The 17,638-nt window shown below is 38.4% G+C and overlaps 1 protein-coding gene across 5 annotated transcripts in view; it reads right to left on the minus strand.

Annotated features, from left to right (window-relative positions):
• The window catches only part of NLGN4X (neuroligin 4, X-linked), a 395,302-nt gene that overhangs the window by 43,995 nt on the left and 333,669 nt on the right, over window positions 1-17,638 (minus strand). The gene's annotated exons all lie outside the window — the stretch shown is intronic.

Below are 17,638 nucleotides of genomic sequence, written 5' to 3' on the forward strand. Positions count from 1 at the left end.
CAGTTTGTTTAGTTTGACTGGACTGATTGTCCATGTAAGTGACTTTCAAATGCTAAGGATGAGGGCAATGCAAGAAAGGCTGCAGGTAATAAAGCGTAGCAAAACCTTTTTTTTTTTTAAAACAGTCTCCAAAGAACTACTTTTTGTGTTATTATAAAGGCAGCTCACACAACTCAGTATGATTTCAAGGCAGGAAGTGGAGATTTTACTGAGTCATTTGTAGGTGACTGGCATCAAGAGTTTTGCCATAGTTCATTTATGATGTGCCACTATCAGCTCTTTTATAGCACCCTTATCAGATATGGGACTATAAGATAGATATGGTAAACAATCAACTGACTGACTGTTTCTGACACCTTGAAGTATTGTCTGCTTGCATGTTGCCTTTAGCGATAAAGAGCATAATCATGCATTAATGCACTGTATACACCACTTCATTTTTAAATAAAAAAAAAGAAAAACAAAATAATACTAATTTAAATGCATGGTGAACATACAGATACTAACTTCAGAGTCAAAATCTTTCAGCTGTACTAATGCATTTAAGTTGTGTGTTAAACTATACACATTCAGATGCCATTTCTGCAAGGGAAATTTGAGATTTTTAAGGAAGCCAAGCGGTATGAAAAGAGATAACTCTGGTAATTTCTCTTTGGAAGTAATTCTTACTTAAATTTATGGTTCAGTATATTCAAAAACCTAAGAGAGAATACGTATGTTACTCTCAAATGTACATGATATAAAGCCTTAAAAGGGGCTAAATTTCAACTATTAGCTTGAAAAGCAGAGGCAGATTTTCATCAGCTACAAATGAAAAGACTAAGCCCTGCTCCTTTATCTTTCCACAAGCCATACTGCTTCTTTTTGGCTGCCTTCTTTCCTACAGAACAAAACATCACATAACTAGCATAGTGACTGTACCTGGGCAAAAGCATCAACCACTATTCACTCAGCAACACTTGAAAGCCAGAAGCTATTATATTAGTGCCAGTGTATCCAAGATGAGTGGTATAAGTGTTAACCCCTCTCCTTTCAGGAAGTGTTACTATATGTTTAATGGTTGACATGATGCCAGGCCTAGAGGAGCACCTTCTCCCAGGATGGTGACTGGCTATGGGTCAGTTCACAGTACTGACTTTCAAAGTAGGTTCTGAACACTAATGGAAAAATAAATGTCCACTCATGACAGGTAAACAGTTAGAAAACAAATATATTTGAGAAAGAAAAGAAAGAAAACAGTTAACACAGTATGCAGGCTGAGGGTATACATTACATACATGCTGAATACAAATGTATCCTATCCATACTTCTTGGTATTTCTGTTTCATTTTAATTTATATCATCTTTGCTACATGATTGGTTTTGGTATTAATTGCTAGAAATGTTGCCAAAGAAGCTGTATGTATAGGTACAGAATAATTTAGCAACATATTTACAAGAAAAGTATGATTGTAAAATGTAATAAATAATGCTAGCAAATAACAAGGCTATAAAAGTTGGACTTGACTTGTCATTACACACTGATTTGACCAAGGGATACTCTGCATAGCTTATTGTGGTTTTCTATACTGTCAGGTGGCTTCTTTTAACATGACAGCTAAAGACTAAACTCACAGAATATATTATATTATTTTACCATACCGTTCATAAGAGGGTAATTAAATACTGAAAACTTGATTGAATAAATGCTGACAAACTAATGGCCTTGTGCTTTTTTGTTTGTAATTAGGTACTTTTGTGATGGACACTTTTGTAACCTATAAACAAAGTACAACCCTTCAATGAAAAGATCCTGCAGTGTACAGAAGGACACAGTAGGGAGTCCCCTACTGTGTCCTTCTGTACACTGCAGTCATACAAAAATAGTCATACAATTTGACTCTGTTGTTAAAACTGGACTAGATTGTCTAATGTCCTTGATGCCCTCCTAACTGCTGCCTCCTTGACAACACACTTAGGAAGAGACCATCTGGAGAGAAATGAACCTCAGTACTATCAAGCCTGACAATGACTGATCACTGGGTTGACAATGACTTTAATAAAAACCCTGGGAGCCAAAAATAAAGTTAAATGGAGAGACTGTTACTGATATCTTTTTCATACTACAAGCTCCAGGGATTTTTTGTGAAAATGATTTATAAGTATAGTATATACACTCCTTTGAGGATGGTATAGCACAAATGGCTTCCAGCTGGAAAAAGTGGTTCATAACCTTGATCTCAGTCACTGTTTTTTTTTAGTACTGGGCACTATTATGGAAATTATTTTCTATGATACACGGAGACTTCAGAAGACAAGTTACAGAACTTAATTAAAATAGATAAAAAGATACAGCCAGGTACTGTTCTAATTATAGGGGGAAATACAAAGTGAAATTCATTGTTTTTTTGCATGTCTAAACTGCAATTTTCACTGTGTAAGTGTCAAAAATGCCACTTTTAGGAAGGTAGTGATTTTGATTCCTTAACAGCATGGATGCATAAGTGTACACATACAGACTGACAATGTGCAGTAGACTATGACCTGGTTGGCAGGCCTGTGTCTGTGTATATGCATATGCATGCCCATTGTAAACATGTATTAGCATCTAAGGCCCAAACATGTAAGCAGCCAGAGATGTGTGTATAGCAAGTAAAAGATAAGCTAGGGTGGCTTCTTTTATAGCAGCTGATGAAGTAGGTTGTTGCCTATGAATGCTCATGCTTCTCTGAACCAGTTAGCCCCTAAGGTTATGTGTAAGTATCACATTCAGATTGAGCTAACCAAGGTTAGGTTGGTCTAAATACTGGGGCATGAAGGCATTCACAGGGTTTAAATCACCCCAAAATGGTGTGCCCAATCTAAAGTTAGTTCACCTCAGGAGGTGAATTACCTTTAGATAAACCTGGGTTAAAATGGTTTAAAATGGGTTAACTTCATTTAGTGAACCCCTACCCATGTTCACAGCACTGCCCCAGGGCTATGAAAGTGTACCCACTCGCCCCAGCTCTGGGGCTGTGCTTTTCTGATCACCTAAACCCTGACTGGGATATTTTTAGCACCTTGCCTACCCCCAAAAGCCTGGGAAACTGCCTTTCTCCCTGTAGACTCTCCAACTCCCCTACGGACCCGTTAGTCCCCCCAGTCCTGCCAGCACCTCTTCCTCTCCTCCTCCCCACCCCACAAGTTACTTATCTCAGGCTGCTCGCACTGCTGATAACAGTGGTGAATGCCTGCTACAATACTCTTAATTTAGGTTTTGGCAGTTTAAAATTAGCTGCCTAAACCTAAATTGGAATGCAAAAATCTAGAACTCTTGGTTCCAAAATGACACCTTTTATTAGACCAACTGAGAAACTGCAAAATAAAATAAAATAAAATAAAATGTATCATTTTGGAACCAAGAGTTCTAGATTTTTGCACTTCTTTTTGTCTCAGGCCAACATGGCTACCACACACATACCCTAACCTAAACTGGGTCAAGCAAATGTTTGTTTGCACCCTTGGTTCTACCCTGCCCTACCTTCTGTCTTACTTCAGACTCTAACACACCTAACCACCTCTATAACAATTTTCAATCTATATCACAATTATTCTGCATCTCATTGCTGATAGGCTTCCATCTGGAGTCAATATCCAGTACTGCAGGGACAGGAATATCTTTAACATCAACTGTTTTTTTCCCCAAAATCCAAGATAATCAACACCTCCATTACTGATCTCTATTACACTAGCAATTTTGTCTTGTGCCCTATCAACTGAGCTCCATCTCACTCTTCATCACTTCTGAGAAGCATATAAAATGCTTGGACTTACTGTCAATTTATGAAAATCAAGATACTTTGCCAACCCATCCCAAGCCAACTGGCTGCCCTTCCATGTATTAGAGGGAAATCCTTGGAGAATGTTGAGCATCTTCCCTACCTTAGTAGCCACATTTCCTAAAAAGTAAACATAGACAATGATATTCAACATGAGATAAAATCTACCAGAACTGCTTTTGGGTGTCTCTGGAATCATGTATTCAATTATCATGACATCAGGACCCAAACCAATTTACTTGCCTACCAGGCTGTTGTCATTCCTACCCTGTTATATGGGGTGAAACTTGGACGATATATAAGAAACACCTAAAAGCTTTGGAATCTTATTATCAGTGATGTCTTCAGAACTACCTCCATATCACTTGGAAGGACAAATTAATATATGCCAGTGTTCTGGATCAAGCAAATACCACCAGCACTAAAACAATGTTTATATGGCAGCAGCTCCATCGGACAGGACATGTTATAAGGATTCCTGACAACTGGCTTCCAAAACAGATCCTATACTTCCAAATCACTAATACTCACTGTTCTAGAGATGGGCAAAAGAAGAGATTCAAGGACACGTTGAAGGCCAATTTGAACAAAATGAGATATTTAACTTTAATACCTGGGAAACTCAAGCACTGCATCATCTCCAATGGTACCATGATGTATGACAAAGCATTGATCATTTTGTGCAAAACCTACTCATTATGGAAGCAAACAGACAAACAAACATTAGGGAAAGAGCTATGATCTGACATTCCCAGGATCCACTCCTTTCCCCAGAACTATATATCACATCTGCAGTTGAACATGCAGATATTGGGATGGCCTCCTCATTCATCTACATACTTATTGATGACTTCCCTATTTACTAGAAGACTCTTATTCTCACATTGAGAGACTGCCACTACCATTAGACTGAAAGGTTTTATTCCCAATAGCTGAGTGGTAAGGATGCTCAGCCAGTGAGCCATGCACTTAAGTTGTACGCCCGCCATCACCCACAAGGGGGGGCTAAACATGCATCATTCTGAGATCCCTGCACATTCCAGCCACCATGCCAGGCAATATTCAGGCTCTACTATGGTACTCTTTTTCATGGGCGACTGGTGTCTCCTGACCAGTCAAGTGACTGGGGGGGTCCCCCCACAGCTGATCACACTGTGCCAGCTGTGTGCCCAGAAGTGCCAGGGGTGTGCCTGGAAGTGCCAGGGACACTTCTCCTAGTGCCCTTACTCCCTGGCCAGCGCTTTTGGGGCGAGGAGGGAGAACCAGTGCTCCTGCCTGCCCTCTCCTGCCTGTTGCCTAAGCAGGGAATGCTGGCTGTCAGGGGGTGCACCAGAACTCTCAGGGGGGAGGGGCATGTGCACCCCTATGCAACCCCTACATGTCACCACTGTTTTTTTTTAAACTTGGCCTAAAGAGAAGCAGGATGTGAGTTCTAGCTTGAATCCTTACAGAGAACTCCCTACTGTCTCCATCCATTTAATCAAATGACTAGTAGGTAGAAGAGGCAGTGGCTCAGCTCTGAAAGGAGCACTTGGAAAGATACCTGGAAAATGCCTGACTAGCAGTGAGGTCATTAGAACGCTATTGTTGGAAATCACAGACATTCAGTTTTTAACCTGCTGTGGATGAAAAAGGCTCTACACCCATAGTCTTTGATTTTCTAGACAAGCACTCTTAAGTACTCAGCTACTGGGCCTGAAATGTATGAAGGCACTTCTTCCCACTATCACTTCTTTTTTTCTACAAATGACACACATACATAGCCACATCTACATGCTTAAACATCCAAATGGAAGCTGCTAATGTGCAGCTAGAAAACTTCTATCTAGACAAGCAAAGGGAAATTGAATTTCACCCACAGTGCTCTGAAGTTCATGAGAAGCACAGAATATATAGTACTATTTAAGTCAACATTCCCACGCAATCAGTTTTTAAATTGAGTCTGAAAAGAAAATGAAGAATTTTACACCCTTGTAGACCATGTGTTTCTATTCTTTCTTCCCAGGCTTTATACTAAGATTAAAACTCCTTTGCATAAAAAACAATAAATAAGTTGGCAGACAGGACTACATACTTTATCATCCATATGAATTTTATTACCAAGTTTGTAATTTATAATTTTATGATTCAACTAATAATAATAAATATCACTCACATGGTTATTACTGGAGAGATAGCATAAAGGAAAAATCCACAGTATAGTTCCTACAGAAAAAGGTGTTTATTGGACTCTTCCATTGCTGAAATGGGGACAAATACTGAGAAATACTACAAAATTACTTGCAATCCAAGCTCAGTTCTGGGGTCTGTTCAGTTCTGGATTTAACAAGGCATGATAAAAGGTTTCAGATAGGTGTTTTTATCTAACACTTACATGCCACCTCTTGATACTGTAAGCATAGTCAGGATGAGTAGGCCAAGATACATTTTATGGATGTTTTAGGGTTTATTTAGCCATGTTGCAAGACCTCCAAAAAACTATTCTAGGAGTTGAGGATAGCCAGAGTGCATCAGCACTCAAGTCCCCTTTTCATACACCCATACAACTGTCTAGCCAAATTAGACAATCTAGATTGTCTCGCTAATTTAGTCAAATGACTAATTGCGGTAGAAACCAGAATCTAGCCCAGATTCTTAAATTTTATTTTATTTGTACCTGGCATCAAGATAAAGAACTTTTAGAGACTTAAATTGGTTTCAGTAAGGATGCAGAAATTATATATTCTACTTATGAGAAAACTTATATATACACACACACATACATACATATATATTACTTTTTAAAGAAAAAGAATTCTTTCTATATATTGATTTTCTTCTTTAAAAAAGGAACTTATAACAAGATTATCAATTCTAGGTCTTTGTCATATGAAGCCTACAGAAAATATTAAAATAGATTACCTCACATTAGTTTTGTACATCATGAATCCCTTGTGTGAAAGAAATGGATTTAAATAGTGTGCTTCAGCGTTCACCATTCTGTAGACCTAACAAAGTGATCTGAATCAACTCTCTTGCATATTCACACATGAAATATTTTGAATTAGTGTTTCTAAGAGGATTTTAAAATGACTATTGGATGACTTTTTGTCACAACTACTTTTCTAAAAAAATACATTTAAAAATAGAACGTTTATTGGCTTATATGACACCAGTAATTCAGCTTGTTTTAAAAAGAATCTTCAATTCTTGTGTAACCTGGATGTACCCAAGTATGTGCTCCCCTCTCCAAATAGAAGGGATAGGTAGCTAGGCAGGAGTGCTGAGATAGGGATCTGCAAAATACTAGCCAGTTCTCTCTATTCCTTATAGAGTCAGGCCAGAACAAGGGATAGCTTAACTATATATAAATGTATTAATATGTACACAAGTTAAAGGAAAATTATATTAATAAACATATATACACAAATATACAATTATCATATAAAGCTATGTCCTGTAGATAAAGGCTGAAAGGGTACACCCCTTCAGGAAGCCTGAAGCAATTGATAACCAGTCAAACTAAAATAGATAAACACCAGATAAGTAAAGGTAAGCACAAATAAATATTGACTAAACAACAGTCAAACACAGATATGCACAGGAAATACAGATAAGTATGTATAACCATCAGGGAAGAAGGTCACAGCAGTGTTCCACAAAGGATTTTACACTCAACAGTATACTAAACTACTAATATACAAAGATAAGCTGTCCCCAAAATATAAGGTGCAGTGTCACAAAATATGAGGTGCTCTCTCATAGGCCTGCAGGGGAGAAAAAGAAAATCCTCCATGCTCCCTGGGCCTACAGCAGGCCAAACGGCCTCCCTAAGGAAATCCCAGACCTGGGCACTCCTTCCAGTTCCAGTTTCCCCATGAATAAGCTGCTTCACAGCCAGAGTAGCTCCCCTCTCCTGTGGGAATCCTTTCCCCAGCAACTCACAACTCCGGTGGCATGAATGGGTGGTCCTCGACTCTTTGGCTGAGGTGCTCCTCACATGCGAGGCCTCTGAGGTCCTGGCTTCCCTGGGGCTGCCACCCAAAGGTGGACCTGTGCACCGTTGCATGCACCAAGGGCTCTGCCTTCTGTTGGAGTCCCGGGCTGATTTCTGTGGTATCGGGGCTCAGTCCACTCCTGGACGCTTCGTGCAACGTTGTCTGCACTGGGCCACTGATCCTGAGCGGCTCACAGAGGTCTTGATCCCCCTGGATCACACCGTGCCGAGCTGTCAACACCATGCCCTGGCCGACTGCCAGGGAAGGGGACCCAAGCTACATCATGCAACTCACAGAGTCCTGGCTCCATGCACCATCCCGTACACCAAGTTCCTGACCTCTCACCAGGGGTTGTAGATCCGAGCCACCTGGCACAATTTCAAGAGTCTCCACTCCATGCACCATCCTGTGCACTGAGTTCCTGGCCTCACACCAGGGGTTACAGAGTTGAGCCGCCACGAATGGCTCTCAGGGTCTCAGCTCCATGTGTCATGCTGAGCAGTGGCTGGGGCTGTAGCATCAGACTTGCACTGGAGTCCTCAGGACTCTTCTGGGGACTGGCTTAACCCACTGTGCAGCTCTTCCCAGCTCTTCTCCTGCCCCGCTCTCTTCGTCCCCTGATGCATCTGATGCATGCTGTTCCTTTTATTCACTCTGGAGGCTCTGCCCTTGGAGTTCTGTCAGACCTGCAAAGTGCAGGCTACAACCAGGTCGGGGGCTCTTCACACCCACGTCTTCCCAGCAGTCACCTGATTGGTGGATGTGCTCCACCAATCACAACGAAGATTCTCCGAGCCCGGGTAGGCTGGGCTGTATCAGTAAGTCCACCACTCTTGGAAATATACTTTTAAAATAAAGACCAAGATAAATGATAATATCTTAATACCTATATTAAGCTATAATGTCTATTATTTGCTAAATAACTTGTCATGATGAGTAATGCGTTGTATCTTCAACTCAAAATTTCATCTTACTTGTACTAGAAGTAAAAACATAATTTTGAAGATAATAATGTGGTATGTTGAAATCAAGTAGTAAATAATTATGTTACTACTGTATCTTAGTATCTTAATATGTGTATTCTGAATAAAGAGGTCATACCTAGGTGTCAGGAGTTCATGACTCATCTAGCCTTCCTATATTATCATAGTGATTCGTTCCCTCATGGTATTTTGCTCCAAGGTTGACCCACAGCTGATGCTTTAGAAGTTCAAATTCCCTATAGTGTGTAGTTAATCTTGCAATTCTAATTCTTGAAATAAGACTCCTGCTGAGGTTTTAACACCACCATCCATTTTAAATCTTATTATGGTCTGTGTATAATTACAGAAAGAAAAAAAGAGACAGAAAAAGACTTATAAAACTGGCTGACTTATGGCACCTTCTTCTACAGGATCAGTCCCTGAAGCATTTATTTTCTAGTTATCAACCAGCACTTTTAACATCCAATTTAGCTTTTCGGTTGCTCAGGTCATCTTAATCATAAGTATAAAAATTATTTTCTCTACTAGGATATAATGACTTCTTAAAAAAAAGAAAAGAAAAGAAGTCATCGTAGGCTTTATGGAAGATCTGGCTCATAAAACATCTGTATTTCATAATATCACACAATTTAGAGAAGAACATATCAATCAGATTATTTAACTGATTTCTTCTGGCAATGTAGATTTTTTTTCACAATATATTTTAAGTGTTCTCCAAATTTAGTTCTAAAAACCCTCCAGTGTTCTCAAGCAATGTGGCTTCCACCATTTCCCTGCTTTAATAGTGCTTACTTTGTCATATCATAGAGGAGTTTGACAATAGTGTAATATGACAGTAACGTTTGTAAAACACTTTCAAGAAGTAAATCATTTCAATTAATACCAGTATTTTAATACCAATTATAAATATCATTATTGATTATTATTACTTATTAGAATTATTCCATTATCCTACTAAAGCTCCTTTCTATATATTCAGTTGTCCTTTTTCACTTTTATTTTATTTTTCCTAATATTGTATTATTTCTTTATTCATATAATTGTAATAAATTATATGATATTCTAACAAAGCTCCTTTATATATATATTCAGTTGTCCTTTTTCACTTTTATTTTATTTTTCCTAATATTGCATTATTTCTTTATTCGTATAATTGTTTGTTGGTCAAGAACAAGATAAATTCTCCCATAAATAATTCTGAGTGGAATTGAGTCCTGCTTCTATATGGCCACAAAAATTAGAGGGTGAATTGGCAGACAATTTATCATCCATGTGAATCTACACGGAATGATCCTTAAGGTGCTCTCTCTTGAAAACAAAGCATGCAAGAATATTGTGTCCTAGGGCTTCAAAAATCAGCAAAATAGTTCTGAGTAGAATATCATGATTATCACCCTACAGTCCTTGTCATAACTGATAAAGAAAAAATATATCTGAAGTAAAAGAAAAGAAATAATTATTATATAAAGGACACTGTTCCTTCTTCCATTCCTCTATAGTGGAAATACCGGGCCAGAGGCAGGACCTCCTGGCTGGTGGGGAGGAGACAGGGTGGAAGAACCCCATGAACCACTACAGGCTGTGGACTGACTGGCTGGGCAGCAGCTCTGCAGAAAAGGACCTGGGGGTTATAGTGGACAATAAACTGAATATGAGCCAGGAGTGTGTCCTTGTTGCAAAGAAGACTAACAGCATACTGGGCTGCATTGGTATGAGTGTCAAGGGAATTCCAGTAATTATTCCATTGACTATACAGCACTGGTGGGGCCACATCTGGAGTACTGTGTTCTGTTTTGGTCCCCCCACTACAGAAAGGACGTAGCAAATTGGAGAGAGTCCATCGGAGGGCAACAAAAATGGTGAGGGGGCTGTGGGACATGACTTATACGAAAAGACTGATGGAACTGGGCTTTTAGTCTAGAGATGAGGAGACCTGAGAGGGGATTTAATAGTACCTTCAACTACCTGAAGGTGGCGTTTGAAAGAGGATGGAGTTAAACTGTTCTCAGTGGTGGCAGATGACAGAACAAGGAGCAACCGTCTCAAGTTGCAGTGAGGGAAGTTTAGGTTAGATATTAGGAAGAATTTTCTCACTAGGAGGGTAGTAAAACACTGGAACAGGTTACCCAGAGACATGGTAGAAGCTCCACCATTAGAGGTTTTTAAGAGCTGGCTAAACAAAACATTGGCTGGGATGATCTAGTTGGAGATGATCCTGCTTTGAGCAGGGCATTGGACTAGATGACCTCCTGAGGTCCTGTGGAACTCTCATTTTCAATGATTCTATGATTTCTTTTTTTGTTGCTGTTCTAGATTTCAGCTTGATTACTTAGCTAAGATAGAAAAAAGTTAGATTCTTTGAAGTGATTCTTTATGGCTGAATCTGTCTCTGAAAATCCTGTGTTACTCTGCTATGATCAAACCAGATTACTTTAAAAAAATATGTATTTTCTGAGATTATTCCTCTGTTCTTGAGCTCTTTAACACAAGAAGGTACAAGGCAAAAAAATCTCTGGAAGTGGATGTGTGAGATGCTAAAGACTTGTTATGGAAAGTCCATATATTTTCATTAAAATGTTTGGAAATCAAATACATTTGATTGATAATATTAATTTTGCCAACATGAATACAATCTCCTTTGGGCCGTGTGTGTGCGTGTGTGTGTGTGTATATGTGTGTGTGTATATATCACTTGTTTGTACGACTTACATATACCTTACATATGTGTATCATTTTGCTGCCGGATTACAGAGGGAATAAAATGCCTGCACTAGTTTTTTGATACCTTTTTATTTTGACCATCCATAATGATGTTTAGTAATTTTGCTGGTTATTAACAATTTTTTACCAGCAAAATATTCCTCAGGATAAAGTGTACTGTATTTTTTGTGAACATAAGTCTGAATATTTCCTTTGGAAATGTAGGGTGGGCAAATTGAAAAGTTCTTAGATGTTTTCCATAATCAGGCAGCAGAAACCATACCATGAGACTTAAGTCACTAGGACTAGTTTTTAGCCCTAAATCGGAAAAGCACGTAAGTATGGGATTATATTTTAACCTGTGATTAAGTCCCATTCAATGTCAGTGCCTAAGTGCTTTTCTGAGGAAGGATGCACTCCTGATTTGGGAATTTATGAGACAAAATCCTATTTATTTTTATACACGCAAATGTCATCTCCAAGTCATATAACTACTATTTTTGCACACTTATGCACAGTTTATGATCCTACTGCATAAACACTGTGAAGGTGTAAGAATCTACATAGCAGGCTGCACTCTAGCCAGACAGATGTGCAACTCTAAACATGAGCATAAGTCCTGAAATTCTGGCCTGGAATAATCAAGAGGAAGTGTAAATCTGCATTTTTCTGCCTTGCTAATATCCAGACTCTAGGCTAGGCACTTTACAGCCTCCTTTTGCCACTGATGCATTGCAACTTGCACATTAAAAAGTCAGTGAATAAAATAGGGAATGTTTATGTCTTCTGAAAAGCCAAGCAGCCATTTTACTCAGCCATCTTGCTCTCTGCCCAGCCACAGAGTCAGAAGAGGCTCATGTATAGAACTGTTGTTAGAATACTGTGCTTGGAATTTTGAAAGTTGTAGTTTCAAACTCCATTTCAGTGACAGCACTGTAGACCTTGTGTCTCCTGGGCAAATGTCCAAGTCAATAAGCTATCAGGTTAGAACACTGGAGAGTTTTTGCTACTTATAATTTCATGATTCTATACTCACCCAGGGCAGGCATATATAGAGAAACAGAACCATAGAAAATTAGGGTTGGAAGGGACCTCAGGAGGTCATCTACTCCAATCCCCTGATCAAAACAGGATCATCCCCAACTAGATCATTCCAGGCAGGGATTTGTCAAGCTAGGCCTTAAAACCCTCCAAGGATGGAGATTCCACCACCTTTCTAGGTAACCTATTCCAGTGCTTCACCACCCTCCTAATGCACAAACTATTACAAATGATGCTTTTAACCTGGGGATGGAAGGAACGATGGCAGCGTCTCATTTTCAGTTTCCAGTTGATCTGGCACATTGACACTTGACTCATTGGCACAAAAATTATTCACCACTTAAATCTACTAGTCTAAGAATTTAAGTAGTACATAAGCTTTGTAACTGAATCTTGGTAGAAAGAGGAATTTAACCCATGGTGAATACTCAGTGGTAAACAGAGCAATTGTTTTCTGAAACTACAACACTCTGTAGTCCAAAACTGAAAATATTTATTAAAAGCAAAGTCTACTCCTGAACAATTTGTGAACAAAATGGGGATTTGGAAATTTTTCAGTACTAGTCATGATCATTGTCAAGTGTATTTTTACAGAAGGATTGACATAAAAATAGTCCTGGAAGGGACCTCAGGAGATCTAGTCAGTCCATTCTCCTGAGAAGCATACTGAGAAGAATCAAGTAATAGAATTACAAGGCTGGAAGGGATCTAAAAGGTCATCTACCTAATTCACTGAAAAATGTAGGATGCTGTCTTTCTAAATGATCCCAGAAAATGACTTCTTAGGCCTCTACTGAGGGAGATTCTACAAGTTTTCTGTAAGTGAAGTGAAGATCCCTTAGACATTTTCTGCTACTGGCAAACATTTTTAAAAATTTGGATATATTTCAATACTGTTTAGAAAATGTCCATTTTGTATTTATTATTCACTGAAGTAGAATGTTCTATCTCTTTCAAACAGCTGTGCTACTGGTAATCTAAGAGCTCATACAGTTTGGCCCTGGATTTAATTCTTTGTATTGACATTTTATGATGAGGCCTGAGACAAGTGTTAAATGTTGTCCTGTGATTCAGGGAAGTATTTGACTTAAACTGTAGTCAGGGGAGAGTAATAGCACTTATGCCAATATACTCAGATTTGCCACTGAGTACAATAGGGCTATGATTTGACTCCCAAGATCTTACCTAACCTAGGATACTGCTCAAGTATAACATATAGAAAGATAAAGAATACTTAAGAGTGATTGTATATGCATAAAATACATAATCTCCTCACCCACACCCCTCAATCTGCCAAAATGGAATACAAAGTTGTTAGCATATTGCTACACTATGCTATTACTCATAAAAAATGTTTTTTCATGAATTTGTTATAATGCTTGATACTTCTGCAAATAACTGCTTCTGATCTTCCTACTATCACTCTGAAAGAAAAACATTTTACTGCACAGTGACTAGGACCAGTAAAATGGTAACTTCATCCCAAGTGCCTCTTGCTCTTAAATTGCAAGTGACAGATGGAAATGTAATTCATATTTATGAGCAAAGGTTTTTTGTTTCTTTTGTTTTGTTTTCTCCCCCCTCCCTTTTTTTTTTTTTGCTAAATGCTTTTCTTATTGAGCTTTAAGTCAAGATAAATTGTTTTGCTCTTTATCAGGATAAACCAGACAGGTATTTATTTTGCAGCGTGTACATGCAAATGAATGTACATGTATCTTTGCTTCTCAAACTGGTTTCTTCTCATGCTTTTCCAGGACGTTACCTAGATACTTAATAGGAGTATCCTTGATATTTCTAACCTACATGACCAGATAAAGTGTTCATTAGTATTTAACATTAAATTGTCTTATTTTACTGTTTTTAATCTGTTTTAATAACTCCTTGTAGTGGTATTCTTAGAATGAAATAAAAAATAGGGCTGAAAGGGATCTCAGGAGCTCAAAAAAAGTAAAGAATCCTTAAGGGTATTGCATATGCATAAAAATAGATGATCTCCTCACCCACACCCCTCAATCCATCATTTCAAGCAAGAAGCATGTAGTTATGGGCATTTATGGCTCCATTTATTTAGGGCAAGAACATTTTCTCCTAACCAGTGATTCTCAAAGGAGGCGAAACAATCCGGGTTTACCTCCTGGGCAAAACCTAGGGAGAGTGGGGTGGGGTGTGGAGGGGAAGGGTTGTGGTTGAAAAGAAATTGCTATAATATTCTTCTATTTATTTGCCATAACATTTCCAAGAACTGGCCAAGAAAAAAATAGTATGTGGAGTGACAGCTCAGTTACAGTTTATGGTTAGGAATTACACTACCCATTTTTGGTCTTTTTTTATTATTCTCACCTACTCCTCCTGCCCCCACCCCAATACATTTATAAGAATAAACCATGCATTTATGTGATTTTATGGGAAAATCTACAAAATTTAAAATACAATACCCAACATATTCAGCAAGCTTTTTTTTAACCAACAAATCTTACTTTGGCATTTTCAAACAAGTCAATGACAAAACTTATTGCAAGAGGAGAAAGCCAGTTAAAAGTACTTTTGAAATTGCCACTCTTTTAGACTTTATACTTGTTAATGGAAAGACAGATTTTTTTTTGCTCAATAGTGCAGAATATGTCAGCGGTGCTATAAATATTATTAATTAGTGCCTTGCATAACACCTTGTGCTGTAACTGTAAAAGGCAACCTGGATGTTTTGGGTTTGTGTTTTTGTGGGTTGGTTATTTGTCTCCATTTATTGCATTACGCACTGAGACAATGCTACTTTACATGCTACTTTTGGATCATAGACATGACTCATAAGCACTGTCTGTCTGTTTTGTGACAGTAACTCTTTGCACCAATATATTTTAATGGAAAATCACAACTCCCAGAAGGATGATGGACTTTTGTGGTCTTTTCTTCATTGTGTAAGCACTTCACAGCAGGTTATTAAATATTTTTGAAAATGAGTTATTGAGCATGCTTACTGATTTTATTCATTAATTTTTAGCAAAGCATTCCCAGTGTTCTAGTTATTCGTATATGTATACATAGACACACACACACGTGTGTGTGTGTGTGTGTACGTATGTATGTATGCATAGTTATGTATGTGTGTGTATATATATGCATTTATATATGCGTGTGTTTATGGATATATGTATATATGTAGATATGCATGTTGGTACAATCCATTTCATGTCAAGAATGTGTGTGTACACACACACATGCACACATATATAAATAAATAATGTATATTATATACCATATACTACATGAACAAATGATATATCTATATATAGTAAAGAAATTTGTTGTTCCTTTTTATGGCTTAATAAAGCTTAATAATACCATGATAAATTATTTTCTAGAGGTGGCTGACTACAGTATCAAGTTACAAAGTATGCAATGAGCATTTTACAACTTCTAAGTTCTTTACACACATTAAATGCTACTTTTCTCTCACAGCCTCTGAATGCAGCATGTGAGTTCTGAGAAAAGCTGGTCAGAAAAAACTCCAATAGCATAGTTTTCTGTGAGAAAAAGCAGAATTATCAAATTAAAATGATTTGTGGGAGCAGTTCAGTTTTTACCGAGATCAGAGTGAACCAGTCACAGCTCTGGTGACATTGCTGCCTGAAAAACAGCTTTGAAATCCTGCTTGCCTGTACACCTACCTGCTTAGCAGTTAACCTAGAACCAGGAGTTCAGTGCTTCCATATAATCAGCTCTTTGGCAATCTACTATATGGGTAGAAAGAGAGGTGAGCCCTATATTCTTTAGGATTACTGGCTACAAGGCATTAGTCTTACTAGAGTTTCCAGGTCCTGGCTCCCTATCAAATCTTCAAGTGGAATTTTGTTTTGCAAACATTGAAACCTTCTGTTTTTATTTTTCTCATGTCTGGAGGCTCTTTGTTGTATAGAATTTCTTCCATAGAAAAATTAAACCAAACCTTGAAATTCTGAATTGATTGGCATTATGAAATTACTGTCTTCTGTACAGCTCTAGGTCTGAAGGGCTACACATGAAGTTACCAAGAGGAAATCTACATTCCATTTGGGGACTTGCAGGCAGTACATCAGGCCTCTGTAAATTTTGCTACTGAGGATCCCCTCAGTTCAACATGATCCCCTCTCCTTGGACTCCTGTATCTCGGAAAAAAGATCCTGGAAAGCATCTAGTGACCATAATGAGCACACATCTGAACACAAGCTCCCAATGGGAGATCCTCCAGTGTTATGCTTTGGTAAGGGAAGCTAATGCCATCTTGCATTACAGGGAGTAGTATGTAGGAGTAGGAAGATGACCTCTGCCCACGGCATTGATGAGATTAGCATTAAAGTATTAAGCATATTTAGAAGGGATATTGAAATCTTTGAGGGGGTGCAGAGAAGTCACAAAATGATCTGTGAACTGGAAAAAATATTAGAGACTTTAAGAGCTTGATCTGTTTAGTTTTATCACAAGGAATATTAAGTGGTAAGTTGATTTACAAGTATCTTCATGGGATGTAATAAAAAATCTTTGATTAATGGGGAAAGGGATGACAATAACCAATTGCTAGAAGCTAAAGTTAGCCAAAATCACACTAGAAATAAAGTAGGCATTTTTAAGAGAGGATAGCCACAATATACCAACTACTTAGTTAATCTGTAAAGATCTAGTAAATGTCATGCTACTGGGATATATCTAAAAGTCTGATTAAATTCAAGTACCTGGAGTATAGTCTGCCAAAGTTAACATATTAGCCATACATAGGGCTAATAAACCTTCTGGGCTAGGTAGAGATGTTACACCTATCTCACTTTAAGCAGACAGAATGATCTCTAAAGCCATAACTGAACAGAAGTTCACAGCTCTTAGAGTGCTTTAAAATTGGTGGATTGTGCTCTAAGTTAACCCTTTATGCATGAGGTATTAGATAAAAGCACTCTCTTTACACAGCTTTATCAAACGTCTGTGCCACATTCCATTAAAGGTTAACTTAAAGCATGACTACCACCATCCCAGCTAGCATTGCACAGGGCTGCACTCTAACAAGTCAGAGTTCCTGTGCTTGAGTTCCTGCACCCTGCCTGAGCACCGGGCTTGCTGACTGGCTTGAGTCAGTGACAGCCTCTGACAGCCCTGGCCGGGGGGTGGGGTG

The sequence above is a fragment of the Gavialis gangeticus genome, unplaced genomic scaffold (assembly GCF_001723915.1).
Source record: "Gavialis gangeticus isolate Ggan-Ray unplaced genomic scaffold, GavGan_comp1, whole genome shotgun sequence".
NCBI classification, from domain to species: Eukaryota; Metazoa; Chordata; order Crocodylia; family Gavialidae; genus Gavialis; species Gavialis gangeticus.